This window comes from Podarcis gaigeae (assembly GCF_964106915.1).
Source record: "Podarcis gaigeae genome assembly, chromosome: Z".
In the NCBI taxonomy this organism is placed as follows: Eukaryota; Metazoa; Chordata; class Lepidosauria; order Squamata; family Lacertidae; genus Podarcis; species Podarcis gaigeae.
The window spans coordinates 23,704,501-23,718,284 of record NC_139691.1 but is presented as its reverse complement, the minus strand read 5'-3'; the positions used below and the strand labels follow the sequence as shown (position 1 = coordinate 23,718,284).

Genomic DNA, 13,784 nt, shown 5'->3' with positions numbered 1-13,784 from the left:
ATAGTATTAAAAACCAATTAAAACCAAGTGTTAAAAGCTAATTAAACCAGACTAGGCTTCCAGCATGAAGTGATAGCTTGGGGGATAAGCCATTACGAACGAGAGGATCAAAGGGGTTTGCTGTGAGAGGGCAAATGGGTGGGTCTTTCCCTCAACTCAGTTAGACGATAAAGCCAGAGATTAGAATCAGAGTTGCTGTGATGAGAACTAGAGAAAAAGAGGCAGAGCATGATACTGGATCTCTACTTGAATCTTACCCTAGGCTGCGGCTATGGAGGCAGCAAGGCCCTCTTGGAGTGCTAATGCTGTGAACCCCTCCATAGCAGGCTCAGGTTGTATATATGTGTAAATAAGCCATATATCATAAAGACACCACCATCTCTGTGGGGCCTCATTCCTAAAAAGAAGCACAAACCCTGCGTTCCTGGAACCCCTGGAATCTCGCATCACTTGGAGACTGAGGTGGCATGTAACAGATTCGTAGCTAATGTAATAAATGGTTTGGTCCTCAGACTGTATCCGAAACCAAGGTCTGTGAACCCAAATCCAATTCCAACTGTGATTTCCAAACTTCCAACCTCTTACTGTGTGTTAGGAAACCTATGCACACCTGCCAGGAACAGGTGCAACTCTGTCAAGTGTCATCTACTTGGCCTTGCCCCCATTCCTCCCAAAGAACCCTTTGCTGGTGGTCTCACCAGGTGGCAGTGTCATGTTGCTAACGGCCATAATTGTAAGCCCCCCCACCATGCCCCTCAGTGTAGACCTCTTCCAGGGAATTGCGGGGCATTGAAACAGAGGCTTGCAGTGCTGTGAGGAGCCCAGGTCACGTATCAGTGGCTGTGGGCACTGAGGGGTGCCTTAGAATCCAAGGTCAGGTAATGCTGGGCGTGGCGTTTGCTGAGGAATTCCTGTGCAACACACACACACACACACACAAATCTGGGGCATGCTGAAGGGCGCCTGCTCAATGTAAGTGACATGTTCGCCAGCCTCACAGGATCTGCTGTGCCATGCATGCATCATGTGGAAAGAGTGGGCCACCTGGAGTGTGCCTGTTGCACACTCTTGTGGGCTGTCAAGGGCCCTTTTCTGAATACCGGTGGCGCGCAGCAGGAATCACAAACTCCCCTTTGTCTCCGGGCCTACTAGGATCAAGACTGTACACTTAGTAGCTTGCCACCTCATATTTTGAATGGTTGTGGGAGAGTGGAGAACTCAGGCTCCTGCTGGGTGGGAAAGCAATGAATCAGACTTTTCAGGAGTCTTGAAAGCTGTTAACTCCTCTCTCCTGACAGCATGTGTGGGAGGCATCGACGTCTGAGGGCTGCGATGTCTGAATATTCACTGTTGAAAGATTGCAGGCCTGGAAGGAGATCTTTTATTTTCATTTCCTTGTCAGCTGACACTTCTGTTTTAGGATGGAGGTGGAACACCACCTTGCCTTGGCAAGTGTTTGCTTCCAAACTTGCATTTGCCAAGGTGACCTGACTATGGAAGGGTGGGTGGGTGGGTGGGTGGGAGACAGTATGTTAAGTGTAGGAGAAAAGGCTATGGGGAAGGTTGCTGATTACTACCTGCCCCCACTGATCTCTCCCTTGCAAAGGCCTCTCTCCGCACCCAGGCTACCTTCGCTTCCAGAACCTAGCTAGGAAGAAAAATGGATTTCAAATGAATTCATGTTTGGGGTGGGGCAACTGACATGCAAAGAAAAATTGGAAACCCTCTCTCACTTATGAGTACTCCTCTGCTTCGTATCTGTTTTAATGAGAAATCTGGAAGAAATTGCATCTGCCGTAGAAAGCTGAGTGGGAGAGCACATGTTTTTCATGCGCCAGGACCCAGGTTCAGTTTTGGCATCTCTGGCTGAAAGGATCTTGGCTAGTAAGTTCCTGAAGGGCCTTTCCCTGAGAAGTTGGAGAGCTGCTGCTAATCAGTCCAGGCTTTACTGCACTAGGTTTGCAATCTTTGTTCTGAATACTTATACCTCTGGTTTCACCCAGCATTTGCATGTGGTCGTCAGAAAATTGTCCAGAAGGGAATGCAGCTCATGCATGGGCTGATCAAGATTCCCTGGTATAAACCCTCAGATGGAATATTTTCAGTATATGTGTACCTTTAAAAAACCAAACCAAACAAAACAAATATCCAATTTAATTGCTCTCTCCTCCCGTCCCTGGACTAGGGCTCTTCCAGTTTACTGTCGTGCTTGTTAGAGTGGAATCCAGATCCTTTTCACACATAAGAAACAAAACAAAACAATTTCTTACTTCTAATTAGAGCTGCCTTATTTCTTTCTGCCTTTTTTTGGTTGTCCAGCCCGAGATGTTGCTCTTGCTTGCTTGAGCTGAGAACAGGCACTGGGGAGAGTCATCTGCCGCTTGGAGCTGCAGCTCTTTAAGTATGTTGTCAGCCTGTTGGTTATCACTCCCAACCCAGGTTCTGCCCTTGTCCTGGACCATAAACTTAAAAGGGAAGCCCCAGCAATATGCTATGCCCGCTTCTTTTAGTGCTGATGTGTAAGGGGGGGAAACGCTCCACTGCTGCAGTGTGGCTGGGCTGATATCCTGGGATATTTCAGCGGTGGCTTTGCCATATTTTATGTTTCTAACATTCCACAGAGCTCTGAAAACTAAATCTATAGTGTTCAGGGCAAATTACCACATCTCTTATATCTTCCCTGGTTCTGATTCTGCCTCCTGGAATGCAATGGGCTCTTTCTTTGTCATTGGGGGACAGTGGTATGTTTAAATTTAGGGAGAGTATCTAGTCAGCAGTGAATTGCACCCCCCTCCCGTCCCTGTTCCTGGTTCTCTGGTAGGCCTTGTATATTAATTTTTTTCCTCCTATCCCTGTCCAATTGTTCTTCCAGCTTCATTGCTAAATTTTCAGTCATTTGTAAGAGCTGGATCTCAGACTGGTTGATTAGAGCAAGATAGTGCATATCATTTGCTGTTTTAGGAATATCTGACAGTTAGTTAGATGGCATATCAAATTTCTGCTCAAATGGAGCTAAGGCTGCTCCTTAGTATTCATCTGAGTCTCTGTCCTCCTCCATTATGGCAGATATTTTCCCGCTTTTGGGGGCCCTCATCTTGCTTTTTGTCATGTCAGTATCTGAGGCCTTCTCTAAGTCTCAGAAAGGGCTCTAGCTATTTCTTCCTGAAGATCTAACCTCACAGATTTGCTTTTTGGGCCCCTTATTCCTTGCTGGGGTGTATTTTGAAGAGCAAAAAAAAAAGACAACATGTTTGCCAACTTCCAGGTCAGTATTGCCTACATTGACTGGCAGCAACTTTCCAGGGTTTCAGACAGGAACTCTTCCCAGCCCTACCTGGAGATGCCAGGGATTGAATCTGGAGCCTTCTTCATTCAGAGCAGATGCTCTGTCACTGAGCTATGGCCCTAAAACAAACAGAAGATCACATGAGCAAAGAGTGGTTTAAAGAGATGGACAGACCCTGGATGAGGCTCTCACTAGCAGGAAGTCATTAGGCAGAGGCTGGGCAGCCACCATAGTGTAGAGGGTAGAGTGCTGGACTTGTGGGGGGGAGAGAGAAAGGACGCAGCAGGTGGTGGAGGGGGAAGCCCTTGGAAGGACAAGGAAGTGGAGAAAGGAGAGAGAATGGAAGAGAGATCCCAGTAGAAGGAGAGAGATAGAAGGAAAGGAAGAGGGTCTGGAGGATGAGGAGAGGGGCATGCTGCAGGGGGTTGTCCAGGCAGGAGGCAAGAGGCAAAGGACTGAAAAAGCCATACAGTGGGGAGAGGCTGGGGTGGGGGCAGGGGAATGCAGCAGCAGAGAAAGGGAGAGCAAGCAAGGGGACAGCAATTAGAAATCGCAGCAAGAGGAAAACAAACAGGTTTGGGGGGGAAAGTTGGGGAGCACAGCAGAGGTGCAGGTAAAGGAAGGAGGGGGAGAATTAAATCATTAGGTTCCAGTTGGGGGGAAAGGAGGTTCTCCTTGAGCCAAAGATAGCATCATTTTCTGGAGGGCGCCTCCCCAAAAGGGGGTGAAGGGATGGAAAAAGTGAGCAGGATAGGGGGGATGTGGAGGAGGCACGCCAGGGGAGGGAGGGGGACAGGCAGGCGAGCACTCGTGTGCCAAGAGATAGGGTTTGGCGGATGCTGACGGGCAGGTGAGTGTTTGCATGCCACCAAGCAAAAAATCCCAGACATTTTGCCACATTTTAAAATTCCGGCCGGACATAAATTTTAAGCCTGAAAAAGAGGACGTGTCCGGCAAAATCCAAACGTATGGCAACCCTATTCTCTCTGCTTATATTACATCCTAGGGCAATTGGAGACACAGAATAATGCCGCTATTTAGCTTTCCAGCTAGCCACACCCCCTTGAATTTTTCACAAATGTAATAAACTCTGTCACATAAGATGAATTACAAACATGATTGCAGTGAATACTTCATTCATATATGTATTACACTACACACATTAATAAATAAGTCTCAAGCTACATTTTTGTCCATATCTGCTCTTCTACCTCATAGCAAAGAAACCAAACAAAATCACAATGTTATTGGACTGCTAGCTGCTTTCTCTTTTTAAAGGCTTTTTTAAAAAGATACTTAAAAAAAATACTTTTGAAAAAAAAGTTTAATTTTATTTTGTGGATTTTTAACCTGCTAATTTGCTGCCTTGCCTTGCATTCATTTTAACATTTGCTATTAATTACTGCTTTTAGCGCTGCTTTATTTTTGATGTAATTTTGTTCTTCACTTTCATTAGCTGCTTTGAGTGATTTAAAAAAAAACAGCAACAGAACATCAGAACCAATGAATAAATCAACTCCTTTTTATTTCAGTTAGGTATGCATAAGAGAGTAGCCTGATGGCTTGCTCCACCAAGTCAGGGATGGGAAACCTTTGGCTGTCTAGATGTTGCTGGACTACAACTCCCATCATCCCTGACCATTGGCCATTGACCATGGTTGCTGGTGCTGATGGGAGTTGTAGTTCAGCCACTTCTGGAGGGCCACACATTTCCCATCCCTGTTCCACACTATTTTTTGCGTGTGTGTCTTTGTGCCCCGAATGCCCAAGGCCAGCCCTCTCACTCTGCACAGTTGGTGTTAACAGATGCTTCCTTAGAAATGTCACTGCACACCAAGTGAGTTACTTTATTCGGGTTTTTCTGTTAAATGAGAACAAAGGCCGTCGTTTAAAGGATAATAATTGCCTGACATGAAGAAGAAGAAAAGCCAACACCGTCTTCTTGAAGCACTTCCTCATCCCATGCCTGCTTTCATCTCCTTAGATCCATTTATAGTTTTGTAGGTATTCCTGGAATGTCCAATATTAGCTTTCTTGCGTGTCTTTTTGCAAGCTGGGAAAGGAAGGCAGTGGAAACAGAGACCCACTTGAACAAACTTGTTCCAGGCTAGTGACTCAGCTCAGTAGGGGCTGTGCCTGAATCTCAGAAAAGAGCAAAAGATGGTCTTGTTTGTTCTAGCAGTGCTTGCAATAGTGGGATGTGAAGGGGAGGTGTTTAAAGAGGCTGAGAACAGATTTCTACTAAACTTTTACTAGCAATGCAAATGGGACCTGCAACAAAATGTTGCAGGCCTGACTGTGGGTGCCTGGGGCCGCTCATGCAACAGGCAGTGTGTGTCTGATGTCACACCCACATGTCAGTGGGCGGGCTGATATTGGGCGCACGCCCTAGTGTGCATGTGGATATTGGGCATGCACACCCCTGTGGTGTGCATAGTCCTGGTGCAAAAATTGTGGGTGTCTGGCCCCTTCCTGGGGATTGTTGTGGGGGCTGGAGCACCCAGAGCCCCTGGCACCTATGCAGCATAGAGAGCTTCTCTTCAGAGCTCTAGCCAGCCAGCTACCCCTTTTTCCAGGATACTCCATTCCATATACCTTCCCCAGTTTGCCTCCCTATCTCATCTTCCCAATAAATCATTTGCTAATGCATCAAATAGTGTCAAAATGTGCAGGCACTGCTTGCTAATGTTGGGGAAATAAATTTCATTTTCATTTCTATACCACTTTTCAAAACTGCTGTACTCAAGTCCGTTTACAATCCATAGAAATGACAAAATAACACAAGAAAAGTTGCTTTACCAACCTATAACAATTCAAAATACCACTTAGAAGACCACATTTCAAGAATGCATTTCATATACAGAATTACAAGGTACAGTGCTGGTATCTCGGGTTAAGTACTTAATTTGTTCCGGAGATCTGTTCTTAACCTGAAACTGTTCTTAACCTGAAGGACCACTTTAGCTTATGGGATCTCCCGCTGCTGCCGTGCCACCAGAGCACAATTTCTGTTCTCATCTTGAAGCAAAGTTTTTAACCTGAAGCACTATTTCTGGGTTAGCAGAGTCTGTAACCTGAAGAGTATGTAACCCGAGGTACCACTGTAATAGCAACAGAATGTCAGGAAACAGCTAAGCAAATTCACCTGCACCCGCTGCAGCAAATTAATCATTACAAACAACTGTGACGTCTGCAAAGGTGCAATAGACAGTGTGCCAGAAACTATGCAAAAAGAACAAGTGATCTACAAAGTCATGTATTTACTTTCTTGTTCTGTAACAGTTCTCTGTCATGCCACCCAAGGAGCCACAGCACAAGAGCTGTTTGACTCATGCCAAAGACTCACAACATTGGTGCAAGCATCTGTCAGATAAATGAATACTGGAGAGAAATTAGATCCACTTCACATTTAAAGGCAGGCCTAACTAATTCACACTCTCCAAAACAAGTACACAAACTGAAACACAGCCATCCTTTGAAATTTCTACTTCTCCGAATTATATAGTACAGTTCTTCAGCCAAGTCATGTGTAACGTACAGTAATGGATATGCTAGAGTGAAGTGTACATTAACATGCACATATGAATGAAAAACAATGTGCAAAAATGCATTTATATTAGGGGACATTGCTTAGCAAAAATGTGGATGTTAAGGAAACAAGCAGGAAACTATCAGGAGAAATTTGCGCTAAAACACTGATGAGTTTCCATGAGGGCTTTTCAAATACAAATTAAATAATTGTACTCCGTTGTGGAAAGGTATAAAACTGGTCTTAAGAGTGAAAAAAATGAAAAGTTCAAATTGGCAGATTTGCCAGTCCCCAACTGCAGGGTGTAGTGGAGGCCACTGGACTGAATGGGTAACTGTCCCACCAACCTCATTCTGCCCTCTTACAACCAAGCCAAGGGTGACACTGCCTGTCGCCTTCTTCTCCCTTAGTTCGTATCAGTATTGCAGGGAAGCAGATGGGGACAAAACTTGAATTAGTTTGCTCTGCTTGTCATTGGCTCTGGCCCCACTTATAGTTTGCCACCATGCTTTCTGCTCCACCAATCCCATTGACGCCAGCCACTATTGGCAAGGTGAGAGGATCCTGTGTTTCTGCAGTATGAGAAATGAGTCAGGGCAGATTCAGTGCAAGAAAATAATGCTCCTAAAGTAAGGTTGCCAATTATTGTTTAACCAATCAGTGCTCTCATGCCTCTAACAGCAGCATGATCTGTAGATATTAGCAATTGCTCATGCTTATCTCCATGTTGCAAAACAAAACAAAACAAAACAAAACAACAAAAGCCTCCACCTGTTGATTTATCTGGTTGCACTTCTGTTAAAGGCACATAAGCATGATGTGTTGTTTTCCACCAATCATTTGGCAGCTTTATTTACAAAGTACTGGCTGACAGTGTCCATCTTAGCTAGCAGGGGGCAGAATCTATTAATCAACTTGAGCACCTTATCAAGACAAGCAGTTTAATTCCAAATTATGAGGCTGAGGGAGATTCAGTGGTCCTTTAAAACTGTCTGAATAATTAAAAATAAAAAAATGCTTTCATGTTTAAAAGTATGATTAAATATTAAACACAGCTTATTTTCTTCCCATTGTGAAGCTAACTCTCCAGTGCCTACAGATACTTCTCTGCATATTTTATTTATAGGTTCAGTTTATAATTATTGCTGAAATGTAGCCTGCTGGCCAAAGTCCAGCAAATCAGGAATTATTCTTAAATAGATATTTTGGGCTTGATCCAACCATGCATATGCAGGGCTGCTGGGGCTCTTCATTTAAGGTCCTGCTGCTGTTTTGAGGGGTTGCCACAAGCTCAGATTTGGCACTTGGACAGGCAGTGGCTCCCGACATACAACACCTGCAGGTGGCAACATCGGCTTTGGTGCTTTAGTGCAACAAGGAACACAGAAAACAACATTAAACGTAGCATTTATACTGTTCACCTGGTTCTCATATAACACTAAGCAATGGTTTGATGGAATGCCTGCATCCAGCCCAGCAGGCTCACCATGGTTTGTTTTCATGGAATCATAGAATTGTAGAGTTGGAAAGGACCCCGTGGGTCATCATCCACCTCCCTGCAATGCAAACATCTCAACCAAATAATCCAGGACATATGGCCATCCAACCTCTGCTTAAAATCCTCCAATGAAGGAGAGTACACCAACTTCAAAGGGAGTCCACTCCACTGCCAAACTACTCTTGCCACCAGAATGTTCTTCCTTATGTTTCATTGGAATCTGCTTTCTTGTAACTTGAAGCCATTTGTTGGGGTTCTACCCTCCAAAGCAGGAGAAAATGTACTTGCACCATCCTCCATGTGAAAGGCTCTTAATTAATTAAATTTCTATACTGCCATTCATCCAAGGATCACAGGGCAGTTTACAATATAAGATAAGAACACAAAAATATGCAACATCTTAACTAACAAAACAGTAACCCACCTACAGTTTAAAAGGGCACAGATTGTTTAATTAGCCAGAGGGCTTAGAGAAGAGGAATGTTTTTGCCTGGTGCCTAAAGATATGTAATGAAGGCACCAGGCAGGCCTCCTTTTGGAGAGCATCGCTTAAGCGGGGAGCCACCATGGAAAAGGCCTGCTTTTGTCTTGCCACCCTCTGAACCTCTCACAGAAGAGGCATGTGAAGTTCTCATCATCCTTGACCACTGATCATGTTACCTGAAGCTGATTGGAGTTGGAGTCTAACAACTTCTGGAGGGTTGCATCTTCTTCAGTCCTTCTCTAAACCACTTGAGTGAAGCAGCGGCCTGTTCTGGAAAATGATGACTTGTGCTTACATAAGAATGCAATGAAAAAGGTTTTAGACTTAAAAATCACCACCATCTGAGCTTGATCCAGGTAGCAATATTTTAAGTGCTTGGGTGACCAAAGACCTGGAACTTTCGATCATTGCTAGCAATGCTGTGAATGTTAAATCTGTTTTTCTAAGATGTTTTTCCCTGAGAATGTCTCCTTCATTTCTTTCTCTATAGTATCCCTATTAAGACTTTCAGTTTTGCACCATCAATTTGTAATAGTGCTGTCATGTTGCTTTCTTAACGCTGTTCAGGGATTGTTTTGCTTAGTGGGCAGTTTTGCAAAGCCATGGGGAAAGTTTCCTTGCTCGACTGTTTCTTTCCAGAGTTCTAATTTTAGATCCAGTGCAGGGTGAGACTCCCTCATTAATGTTTAATGCTTCTGAATTTTCATTGGAACCTGAGAAAATGTTTGCATCCTAGGTGTTCCCTTGGCACTCTGCAGAAGGGCTGTTTGTCATCTCTGAGGGATTCAGACATCTCTCTAGCTCTTCTTTGTCTGCCAGATCACTTTATGAATCTTGAAGACAATTCGATGCTTGGTTGAGTTTTTTTATATGGGGCTTCCAAAGGAAGGAGCAAACACATTCTGGGTATAACAGCAACAGAGCCTTGAACTCAGACTCCTTGTTTTGATGGGATATGCCATCTTAAAGAGTTTGTATCCCTGCTGCTACAGCTACACCATCTGCACCGTAACATGGGAATGGTTAAAGCTGGCAGAGTATGGAATTGTGTGGTGCCAAGAGATAAGGCTTCTTACAGATAACATCTGGATTTACAAGGAATGAAACTATGTAAACAGCCCCCTTGATCTCATGCCTCCTCCCGTAGCCACAGGACTTTTGTTGTTGTTGTTGTTTAGTTGTTTAGTCGTTTAGTCGTGTCCGACTCTTCATGACCCCATGGACCAGAGCATACCAGGCACTCCTATCTTCCACTGCCTCCCGCAGGTTGGTCAGACTCATGCTGGTAGCTTCGAGAACACTATCCAACCATCTCATCCTCTGTTGTCCCCTTCTCCTTGTGCCCTCCATCTTTCCCAACATCATGGTCTTTTCTAGGGAGTCTTCTCTTCTCATGAGGTGGCCAAAGTACTGGAGCCTCAGCTTCAGGATCTGTACTTCCAGTGAGCATGCATGGCTGATTTCCTTAAGAATGGATAGGTTTGATCTTCTTGCAGTCCATGGAACTCTCAAGAGTCTTCTCCAGTGCCATAATTCATAAGCATCAATTCTTCAGCGATCAGCCTTCTTTATGGTCCAGCTCTCACTTCCATACATCACTACTGGGAAAACCATAGCTTTAACTATACGGACCTTTGTTGGCAAGGTGATGTCTCTGCTTTTTAGGATGCTGTATAGGTTTGTCATTGCTTTTCTCCCAAGAAGCAGGCATCTTTTAATTTCGTGGCTGCTGTCACCATCTTCAGTGATCAATGGAGCCCAAGAAAGTAAAATCTCTCTCTGCCTCCATAGGAAGCTGCAAACTAATGCCAGCCTGGTATCCCTTTTGATGGTGGTTGAGTATTTTTGTAAAACAAATCAAATCAAAACAAAACAAAACACGAAACAAAACACCACTACTATAGCTGTAACTGAACTCTTCCTTTTGGAGCGTCTCATAGCATTAACACTCCAGCAGATCTTGCTTCCCCATAGGTTTCAAAGGAAGCCCCAAAACACAGCTTTGGGCTCAGCACAGAACAAGACAAGCCTCTGTGTCTCCAGCTTCCAGTATCAGTTAAAACTTTCTGTCTCACACAGCCCCACAACCCTCCCCACAGCCTATTATTCTCCATCCTAGGATTATGTGGCATCCAGGCAGGTGAGCTGGGTGGGGGGGAACCCACCCATTTATCTCTATGGTAGCTTTTAAGACATGTAAATGGAAGTACTGAACTGGCCAACCAAGGCCATTACCTTAAAAAGGGGAATGGCTTGGCAGCTTTTCCTCTTAAATATTCCAACCCCACATATATGCGATCACAGGTTTGGAAGAGTATCACCCAGACTGACTCCTGCTGACCTGTGACTATATTTATAACCTACGCTTCAATCCAAAGGTTGCTAAAAAGCAGTATGCAAACAATTCATTGCAATACATCATAGCAATATCACATGGAAACCATGAAGCCAACAGATACCATAACACAAAAGTCCATTAGCAGAAGAAACCAATTCATCTTCATAGGCCTAAAGGAACAAATGGGGTGCCATCGCATCAAAGGTCCTGCTTCAAGATGTCACAGCTGCTGCTGTTGATAGAACTGCAAGCAGGGGCTCTCTCACAGATCTTAAGGTACAGGTCAGCTGGTAATGGGAGACTTGGAAGGTGGGTGGAAGGAAAAATTAGCCAAGCTCATGCCTTTATTCAGATGATAGGTATCATCACAAAGGTACATCCTAAGTTCAGTTCACAAATGCCCACATCAGTAGTAATGGAAATCTACCAGCATTTTATTGAAGCTATCTCCTATTATGTACATTTTAATGCAAATTTACCTGATCCACACATTTTTGCAAGCAATTTCTCCTAATGTATTTATTTTTGAGTCCATTTATACTCATCTATCTATCTATCTATCTCTATCTATATCTATCTATCTATCTATCTATCTATCTATCTATCTATCTCTATCTATCTATCTATCTATCTATCTATCTATCTATCTATCTATCTTCTATCTCTATCTATCTATCTATCTATCTATCTATCTATCTATCTATCTATCTATCTATCTCTATCTATCTATCTATCTATCTATCTATCTATCTCTATCTATCTATCTATCTATCTATCTATCTATCTATCTATCTATCTCTATCTATCTATCTATCTATCTATCTATCTATCTATCATCTATCTATCTATCTATCTATCTATCTATCTATCATCTATCTATCATCTATCTATCTATCTATCTATCTATCTATCTAATCTATCTATCTATCATCTATCTATCTGTTTCCAAGCCTTTTTAATTACTGTGAGAATGGTAGAACAAAAACATTTCAGATCAGTAAGAAAGACAAACTCAGGAATAAATTGTTTTGATCTTTGCCCATCCTTTAGAGGGCACAGATCGCCTTTGGAAAAGAGCAAAGCATCCCTGTTGACACTGATTGACATTGTTTTGGTGAGCAAATTCTGTTTTTATATGCAAACACTGAAATGGCTCGTGAAAGGGATTAGACTGTTCTCCAGACTCTTCTGCAATTAGTAGGACAGGTTGCTGTTGAGGGTCAAAGGGGCTTATCCATAGCTGTCAACTTTTCCCTTTTCTTGCGAGGAATCCTATTTGGAATAAGGGAATTTCCCTTAAAAAAAGGGAAATGTTGACAGCTATGGGCCTAACAGGTATCATTACCACAGAGTCCAGTAGCGGTCATGCCACAGAGTTGGGGGCTGCAGAGTCACCAGCTAAAGAACTAGGCCAGATTTAAGTCTCCAAGCCTCCCATTGGAGATTGGGAGGCAGCTGAGCCTCAGCCAAGAGCCCACAAAAAAAGCCTCCCATAGCAGCAGAGCCTGTATAGGCAAAGCTAACACCTTTTGTTAGCTGAACCTGAGGAACCATATTCTTCTGACCATACATCCAAGGTCCAATGGCACAAGGAATGTGAGAGGCCTTGGTATGTAGGAGGAACCGCCTTCTCCAGGCCAGACGCTTGGCCCTTTTAGGCCCTTTGGAATGCCCCACCTATTGATACCAGGCAGGTACTTCACTGTACTAGAAGTTTAGAAAACGTATGCAAATTTTTAGTCGCTTGTTATTTTAACATTTTGACAACAACTTTTTGTTGTTAATTTTTCTTATTGATAATTTTTCTGTTGATAATTGTTTCATTTATTTTTTGTAAAGTAATTTGAGGGTGGGCTTTTTTTTTAAAAAAAAGTGGTCCATAAAGGTTATAAAGTAAAGGTTATAAAAACCAAAAACAGGAAATTCAGTTCGACACAAGGGAATGGCACATGGGAGGTGTAGTCTGGGGGCAGAGGCTTAAAGAGCCTAAATTGGCTTTCACCTTTGCTGTCCACTTATGTTTCTCCAACTCCTGACCAGCTGCCTCACCTTGTGGCTCATTGTCCAAACCAGAAGAGGACACCAGATTGTGGACTGTGTCTAATTAAATCCTGCTTAGAGCAGACCCACTGAAATAAGTGTGCTTAAGTTGTCCATTAATTTCAGTGGGTCTACAGTGAGCAGGACTATCATTGGATAACACCTTTAACCTCTAGAAGCTTAGAGTTTGTTTTTAGTGACTTTGTTTTATAAAAACAAAAGCTTTATTGTAGGGAGAAAAGGGTTTCATAGGGAAGTTATCTAATGGACTGAAAGATCTGGTCAGTGGTCTGGACAGCAGAAGCTCACCAGGAATGCTTTTCTAGCTAGCTTCAAGTAACAGTTGGTTGTTTAGGGTTCAGCAGTTTCCCTAAAATTGAGAAAAGCACTAAATAGCAAATGGAACTAGTCGCACAACATTAACAGGATGTGTGTAACTATAGGGAAAGTACAGGAATATGAAACTGTGCTGAATTCAGTTATGTTCCCTGAGAATCTCAGCTTTGTCTCTAAATTAAAGATCAAGTTCCTAGTCCATGTGGCTATAGTGATACAGTTGAAAGCAATTGGACAATACCCATGGAAGTTCCAAAAGGAAGAAGGGCAACT

The 13,784-nt window shown here is 43.3% G+C and overlaps 1 protein-coding gene across 3 annotated transcripts in view; it reads left to right on the top strand.

Moving 5' to 3' along the window:
- ARHGEF9 (Cdc42 guanine nucleotide exchange factor 9) overlaps positions 1–13,784 on the top strand; it is a 274,051-nt gene that overhangs the window by 99,926 nt on the left and 160,341 nt on the right. The gene's annotated exons all lie outside the window — the stretch shown is intronic.